Below are 7,471 nucleotides of genomic sequence, written 5' to 3' on the forward strand. Positions count from 1 at the left end.
TTCACTTTGTTGTGTGACAGAGGCTAGCACTGTATTGTGAAGCAGTTATACTCCAATAAAGATCTATTTAAAAAAATACATTTTAAGATGAAATTTGAGCAATCTCTAGCAAGCCCTTAATTTATGCAACTTACATGAGTTCAGTCAGAAAACATTCTAAGAGAGGAAGAGCCTGTGATTAACGCCTCTCACCATGGTTCTTCCCAAGTGCATGCTCCGGAGTATGGGCAGGGATCCAACCCGAGAGCCTGCAGGCCTCTCCTGGAAGCAGGGGAGTAGGATCCCAGCCCCTAAAGACGTGGATGCAAAGTTATCCGATGTGGCGACACCTTGAAACACAAGGCGACTACTTCAACCAGCGCTCAGCTGCCCCAATCTCGAGCGGGACCCTGGTAATGCCGAGTTACTGAAGAGGGATGTCATGTTCGTTCCCAATGAGGCACCCCCTTAAGAAATATTCAAAGGAATGTTCTCGCCTGATTTTGATCAGACTCTCTTTTTACATTTAGCACTCTGTTAGTTACTGACCTCCAACTTAGCGTCTTAAAACCTCAAAAAGCATTTATTATTTCACATTGTTTCTGTGGGTCAGGAATTTGGCCATTGCTTGCTGGATGGTTCTATCTTGGGGTCTCTTGAGATTGCAGTCAAGAATTCAGGGGGTTTTCAAGGATTCACAGGGATTTCAGGGACTGGCAGGGGGCCATAGTCACCTCTCTGCAGGCTGGACTGGAGCTGGCGGAGCCACATCTAAGATGAGGCCCTCACGTGGCCATTGGCAAGAGGCCTCAGCTCCTGACCACGTGGAGCTCCCCAAAAGACAGCTTGAGCATCCTCACAACATGGCAGCTGCCTTTCCCCAGAGCAAAGAACTAAAACAGAAAACAAAGTTCTTGGGCAGGGGCCATGCTAATCTTCTCTGTATTGTTTCAATGTTAGTAGATGTACTGCTGTACACCTGAAATGAACACAACATTATTAATCAACTACACACCAATATAAAATAAAAATTTTTAAGAAGTCCTTGATGCCTTTTATAACCTAGTCATATCCTCCATGTTCTATTCATTAGAATTGAATGGCAAAGTCTAGCCCGTGCCCAAGGGGAAAGGGGTTTGACTCCACCCGTTGAGAATAGTGTTGGCCAACCTGTGGACATCGTGTAAAACTACCACAAGGATAGCACATTCTAAAGCTGTACAACTAAAGCTCAAACAGATGGGGTTTCGGGCTTTAGCCGGAGGGAAGGCAAAGGTTGCGTCAAGGTTCCTAAATCTACAGCTCCCAGGTGGCCAGCACTGCCTGTGCTTGGGGACTGAGAGAGGGTGCCTCTCTGGAAGCCCTGGCCTGGGGAGAGCCTCCTGTACCTGTGCCCTGGGAACCTGGCCTGTAAACTGACCTCCCCCTCAGGGCACTCCTCTTGGCACCAATAGGGCGGAAGGCAGCAGTACTGACGGGGAAGGACGGGCCACCTGGGCTCCCATGCTCCCTTCCCTCCCAGACTCTGGAGAGGCCGTGATGAGTGTGGGAAAGGACATTTTGAGGCCAGCTAGGGCTTGAGAGAAAGGGAAAGAAAGCGAGAAATTATAGCAGAGCTGGGCCTGAGGGTCACGTTCTGGAGAGGTTGCAGTGGAGGAAGGCAGAGATGGGTCCAGGCTCAGCTCTCCGGGCCTCTGCGATTCTGTCTCCAGCAGACATGAGGTTGTCTCGCTCTCGAGGCTGATCTGCTTTTCGAGCACATATGGACACCAGATTAGGGCTCGCTTTGGGAACCCAAGGGCCTCTTCTGGACCACAGGGCCTGGGCCTCTCTGGGGTACCCAGGCGGTCTGCTGTCTTGATGGATGCTGGGATGGTCCCATGAAAGTGAGAGAATTTTCACTGGTCAACAACCATTGTAACTTCACACTCAAACATCATCTGAGGACAAGACCCCAGGTCTGAAGAGCATCACTGCTCCCCTGCTGCTGTCCTCCCTACCCCCGCATCTGCTCAGACCCCCTTCCTCCCCCATGAGGCTGGTGAGCAGTGGTCTCCCCTGGTCCCCCTTAGCTCTCCTGGTCACAGGCAGTAGCTTTTCTGGGCGTCCGTCTCCCCTCTCAGGCTGGCGTTCTCTGGTCCAGTGAAACGTCCTCTTCTAGGTCTCCTGAGGGTTTTTGTTCATGGGCAGCGTCACTGAGAACTCCAAACAATAACAAAGCTAATGGTCACTGGTACTCATGCTTACTTTGAACCACGGGTGCTAAGGAGTTCCCTGCACACCGCAACACCCTGTGAGGAGGAAGCAGGAGGCGGGCGGAACCCACCCAGCCTGCAGGTGGAGGACCAGCCCTGCAGGGGGCGCTCGGGGGCCTCTAGGTCAGGGCTGTCTCACAGAGCTCTTGCCGATGGTGGAAATGGTTTATCGTCTGCACCGTCCAATACGTAGCCACCAACCACACGTGGCTATTGAGCGCTTGAAACGTGGCCAGGGCAACTGAAGAGAGGCGTTTTTGCTCTTATTTAATTTTAATGTCTTTAAATAGCCACGGGTGGCTGGGGGGCACCACATTGGACCACGCAGGTCATGGTGGTCCTGCCCTTTCATCTTACACCCATAGAAACTGAGCTGCATGGAGAGGAAGCAGACAGCTTAAGAGACCTTGGGGGTTACAGAGAATAAGATTCCCTCTGGCAGCAGAGTCCTTGTCACCCACAGCAACTTGCTGACAGGGGAGGGTGTCTGCCAGGCTGAGTGGCAGGACAGGTCCCAGACGGGCAGGGAATCCCTGCTTTGTCCTGGCGGGTGCTCAGCTCTGCTGGGGACACAAAGTCAAGACCTCCAAAAAGCAGGGGAAGGTCAAATGCTGGGGCCTCACAGCATGGAGCCCCACTGCAGCCCCCATGAGGTCTGGGCCTCTTTGGGGTCTCCTTTCGGGGCCTGAGCACTCTGGTGACTATTCCTCCACAGCTGACTCCCTCAGACACTGAAAACCCTGAATGAACATGAAGCCTGGTGATCACCCCTCAGATTAACGTAAAGGTCTGTGAAAGCCACGTGAAGCAATGAGTCCGGCAGGTATTTATTTTCCACTTAAGCCCACAAATTACGCTCTCTGATTATACAACCATTTGTGGACTCTACAAGCCAGACGTTTAGGCAACAGAGTGGAGCCTGTTTGCCTCAAGCAGTCTGAAAAACCCAGAGTTGCACATCAAGTATTACTATTTTTAAATGAAATGGAGATCAGGGTGAGGAAAAGTCTAATTTAGGCTAAACTGACAAGTACATATAATTTACAAAATTATGCAAAAGTAAAAGACTTCAATTTCCTTTCCATCAAAGCGTATTCTGTGAGAAAAACCAAACTGTCTCACACCTCTGCATTTGTGCTGTTAGGTACTGGGACTAACTTGGGGGATTTTTTTGGTAGAACTCTGAGCGGTTCACCATAGGAAGTCTGTGAAAACTCTTAGGGACTGCGCCAGGGTGCTGCAAAGGCAATGAACTTTTATCGGCAATAATTCTCCTTCTTCTCTTGTGGGCTGTTACCCTGGCAGCCCTCTGGGTGGTACCCCGCTCCGCCCCAAGTGTTCTAAAACGCAGAGCCCTCACTTCAGGGCTGGGACTGCTCTCAGGTGTCGGATCCTCTGTCTGAGGAAATTGCTTTACTTTCCTTCATTCCACAAGAATGTAAAAATTCATTCTCACACTGTCCTAAATTGAGAAAGACAAAATGTAATTATGTGAAGGTCAGAAGACCCTAACAGAAACCAGCGATGAGCACTATGGGGTCAGTGTTCCCTGTTTGTCAACCCCCCCAGCCGCCACCCAATCTATTTCCACTCTCTCTGTCCTGCTCTGTGCTCAGGAGGCCAACCTCCCCTCTGTGGGGGAGAGAGGACCGGGTATTTCTACCCCTTTGCTACCGGATGCTTCCCTGGAGGTGGTGGGTCCCTCTGGGACTCTGCTTCTTTGACACGGGCCCTGTACAAACACAAGGGCACATCACAAGGTCCCACATGTCACAAACTTGCATACACATCAACGTACTAAGGAGCAAATGATCGCCTCTCACTTGAGAAGTGTACTGGAACACACCACCCAAAATGTGCCTCTTTGGCATAGCGATTATTTTGAGCTAAGGGCAACTGAGGATAGGCAGATGCAGGAAAAGCTCTTTACCTCTCCCTAGCTGCCTAAAAGTAGAGGTAAACTTCCCCTTTTGTAAAGGAAATGTTCACTTATGAAGACTTCTCCCACCAGGAGGAGAGCTACCCCTGGAGACAAATCCATCACCCAAGAAACTCGCATCTGCACAAGGCGGCCCATAATGGCACCCATTTCTTCCCCTTCCCAGGGCTTCCCTCTGCATCCAGAAGCCCGACCCCTTTTTCCTTGTTTAACCTAAGATGGTATGTAAACCTCAATCTTCTGGCCATCTCCAAGAGCCATATTCTTCATTGTGATCTCCCTTAAAACTTTTTTTTCCTTGTTAACGTCTTTGATCAGCTTGACTCTGGGGCCCCAGCCTAGGAGGGTAAGGGGGAAATATTTTTCCTGCCCTACTTGCATACCCACCAGCATCTGTCCGGTGACTGAGTCCTTCAGGCCCCAGGAGACACATCTCTACAACTCTCCCCTGAGTTCTCATGGTGAAAGGTAGCCCAGTCCTCCACCGTCTGGATCTGGGCTGTACCATGGTCAAGAAAAGTCAGAGAAAAGTCAGATAAATTCGTCATCAAGTCCTTCCTCTCGAGGGCAGCAGTGTGGAGACTCTTGCACAGTGGAGCATCAGCCCCCGCTGGTGCTGGGGGACCACTTCCTGACTTCTCCTCCTGTTCTGATGTTTGGTTCTGGTGGGTCTCACACAGCAGCCACTGACACATCTGTCACCAGGAGACATGGCCTCGGCTTAGCCAAAGCCATGCCATTCTTTGGCACCTAGATTCTAAGGTCATAAGTGGTATCTTCTGCATCTGTCCGTGTTGGAACATTTTGATAAAATGCATGTCAAATGTGACTTTTCAACCACTTTAGACACACAATGGAATGTTGAATACATGCTGTTAAAGCACTTAGGTTTGATTTAGGTGAGATAAGAGACACTCTGGACAGTTAAGGAATGAGAACAGAAGATTCCTGAATAAAGAATCTGGTCTGTCATGAAAAATCAGATTAATTTTGAATTTGCGAAGCTCACAGTTATTTGTTATAAACAGTTGCTTGCTGTTACTCATGTTAGTAAAATTACACCAAAAAATTACACTAAAAACATGCAGCATGTTTGATTTTGTTGACAATGTACTTGTTATTTTCCCCCTAAATCCTTGATTTTTTTTAACTCAAAGACCAAGGTCGAGTAGATCATGGTTTGGCTATTTTCACCTTTTAAAGGATTAAAAATGTTATAGCAATTTTTAGGAAAAAAATAAATTGAAAGAAACTGCAGGTGAAATATAAACTAAAGTGACATTCTAAAATGCATATCAGAAAATTAGAACAAAAAAATAAAAATTTTGCATGATTATGAAGGAGAAATTTCTATAAAATATTCCTGAAATGATTATTTATTTAGTCTGTAAATAAAACTATAATGTCAAATAAAAAGAGAATTGAACAAGCTGAGCTCCATACTACTATTTCAGTTTTTTTTTATAGAATTCCAGCATCTAAAAATGTGAAGGAGAAGGGAAAAACTAACACTGCCTACATCTATATGTTGGTTTAAGATACATGAAATTGCTTACTAAGTGAGAATAATTTATCTAAGCTTAACATATTGTGAGTTATTTTTTTCAGTAAGGATAATTATCATAGGAGATCCCATTATAGTTTTTGAATACAATATGTAAATTTTATGGTTCACTTGTGAATTTAAGCATTGCTTAAAATTTTATTGCCAATTCCAGCTGCTACACCCTCAGCAGGGCAAACGGCCTCCAAATTGAACTTAAGACATAACTAAGAACTACAGTAACTCCAGAAATGTTCTCTAATTTGGCATTACTGTCAACAGAATAGAAATAATGTAAAACTCTTGAATATGAAACATAATTTGTGATTTTCCTAAAATGAAGCCATGGAAAATAGATCTTGTGGATTAAGAATATAAAAACGTATGGATTATGTAGGCATTTTGCTATTCATCCATATATTGCTAGCCTATCAACAGAATACTCAGAAATGGGTAATAATAATTAAATTTAGTTACTGTTGGTATTTGTTGGCTTTAGACATATACAACTGTAGCTTTACATTTATTTTCCTATTTTGTCTTTATGCAGATGTATTTATCATGGTAAGAGGATAAAACAAGTTTTATTTAACAATTTGGTAGCTGGATATATCACTTGAAGATATTTAGACTTGTGGCATGCATGCCTTCATCTGTGTGCTTGCTGGGGCCTCTGCGCTCCCTCTTCCACCACCAGGCTCTCTGGGGCCCAGCTAATTCCACTCTCTCCCAGGCTCTTCAGGCCCAGGAAAGTCCTATCTTCCCCCTGTTGCTAGTTGCTGGGGCCTCAGCGTCCTTGGTGATCCCTTAATGTAGCCCACACCTCCATAACAGTCCCTTCCTTTAATGGTTTTCAGATCAACCTTTTTGAGTGCCCTGCATGGCTCTCTCCAGGACACTGACTGATGCTCCTGGTATTTAGAGTGTTTAAAAACACACCCATTGTCATGCATCTTTCTTTCCTTCCAAAATGCTCCGATTTCTTCAGGACACTGATTCCCTCCTGACATTATAGGTTGGCCTGTTGGCTGCTGGTTGCCTGTCTCTGCCCTAAACTGTGAGCTCCCTGAGGGCAGGGCTCTGACTTGTTCTCTGTGGGAGTCCCAGGGCTAAAAACAGTGCCTGTCACATAGGTGCTCAATAAATGTTTGTTAAGTAACTTTGATGGAAGAAGAGAACATATGAGTAAGGTCTACAAGAACATCTAAAATTCTAAACAAGGTCTAAAATTCTCCAAGAACTGGCCCAGGGTACGTTTTTATACAATAATCAGTGAAATGTGAGTGAAAGTGGGAAATATTTCAAAAGAACGTAGGTACCCACCTACCATATTCTGCTGTTGAGAAGGTGGTGATAAGACACCTACTATGCCCTCAACGCCTGGCTCATGGCGGGCACTCAATATACACAGTTCTCCATACGTCCTTTTCTTAGTTAAGAAATGGGAGGGATTTCCAAAGGCCCGTTCCCACCTCAATTACTTTCTTAGATTAACTACTTTAAAATTGTGGGCGAGGTTAAAAATTGGCCAAGTGGAGAATTATAATCTTAAATTGAGAAAAATAGTGTGTGGCTCAGAAGTGCTCAATGTGTCCATTAAAATAAGAGTTGACAATGTTTGACTCACTTGAATCCTTTTTTTTCCCCTCCCATATGAGCTGCTGAGCACTGTGATGTACAGTCACACAGCAATTATATGGAACCTGCAGCCCCATGAACAGTGTTCATTATTAGCTGAAGGGATTTCTGCAAAGA

At 45.9% G+C, this 7,471-nt stretch overlaps 1 pseudogene; it reads right to left on the bottom strand.

Moving 5' to 3' along the window:
* Positions 1 to 866: 866 nt before the first annotated feature.
* Positions 867 to 956, bottom strand: LOC132501556 (U6 spliceosomal RNA; annotated as a pseudogene).
* Between the last annotated feature and the right edge of the window lie 6,515 nt (positions 957 to 7,471).

Source organism: Mesoplodon densirostris, chromosome 1, assembly GCF_025265405.1.
Source record: "Mesoplodon densirostris isolate mMesDen1 chromosome 1, mMesDen1 primary haplotype, whole genome shotgun sequence".
NCBI lineage: Eukaryota > Metazoa > Chordata > Mammalia > Artiodactyla > Ziphiidae > Mesoplodon > Mesoplodon densirostris.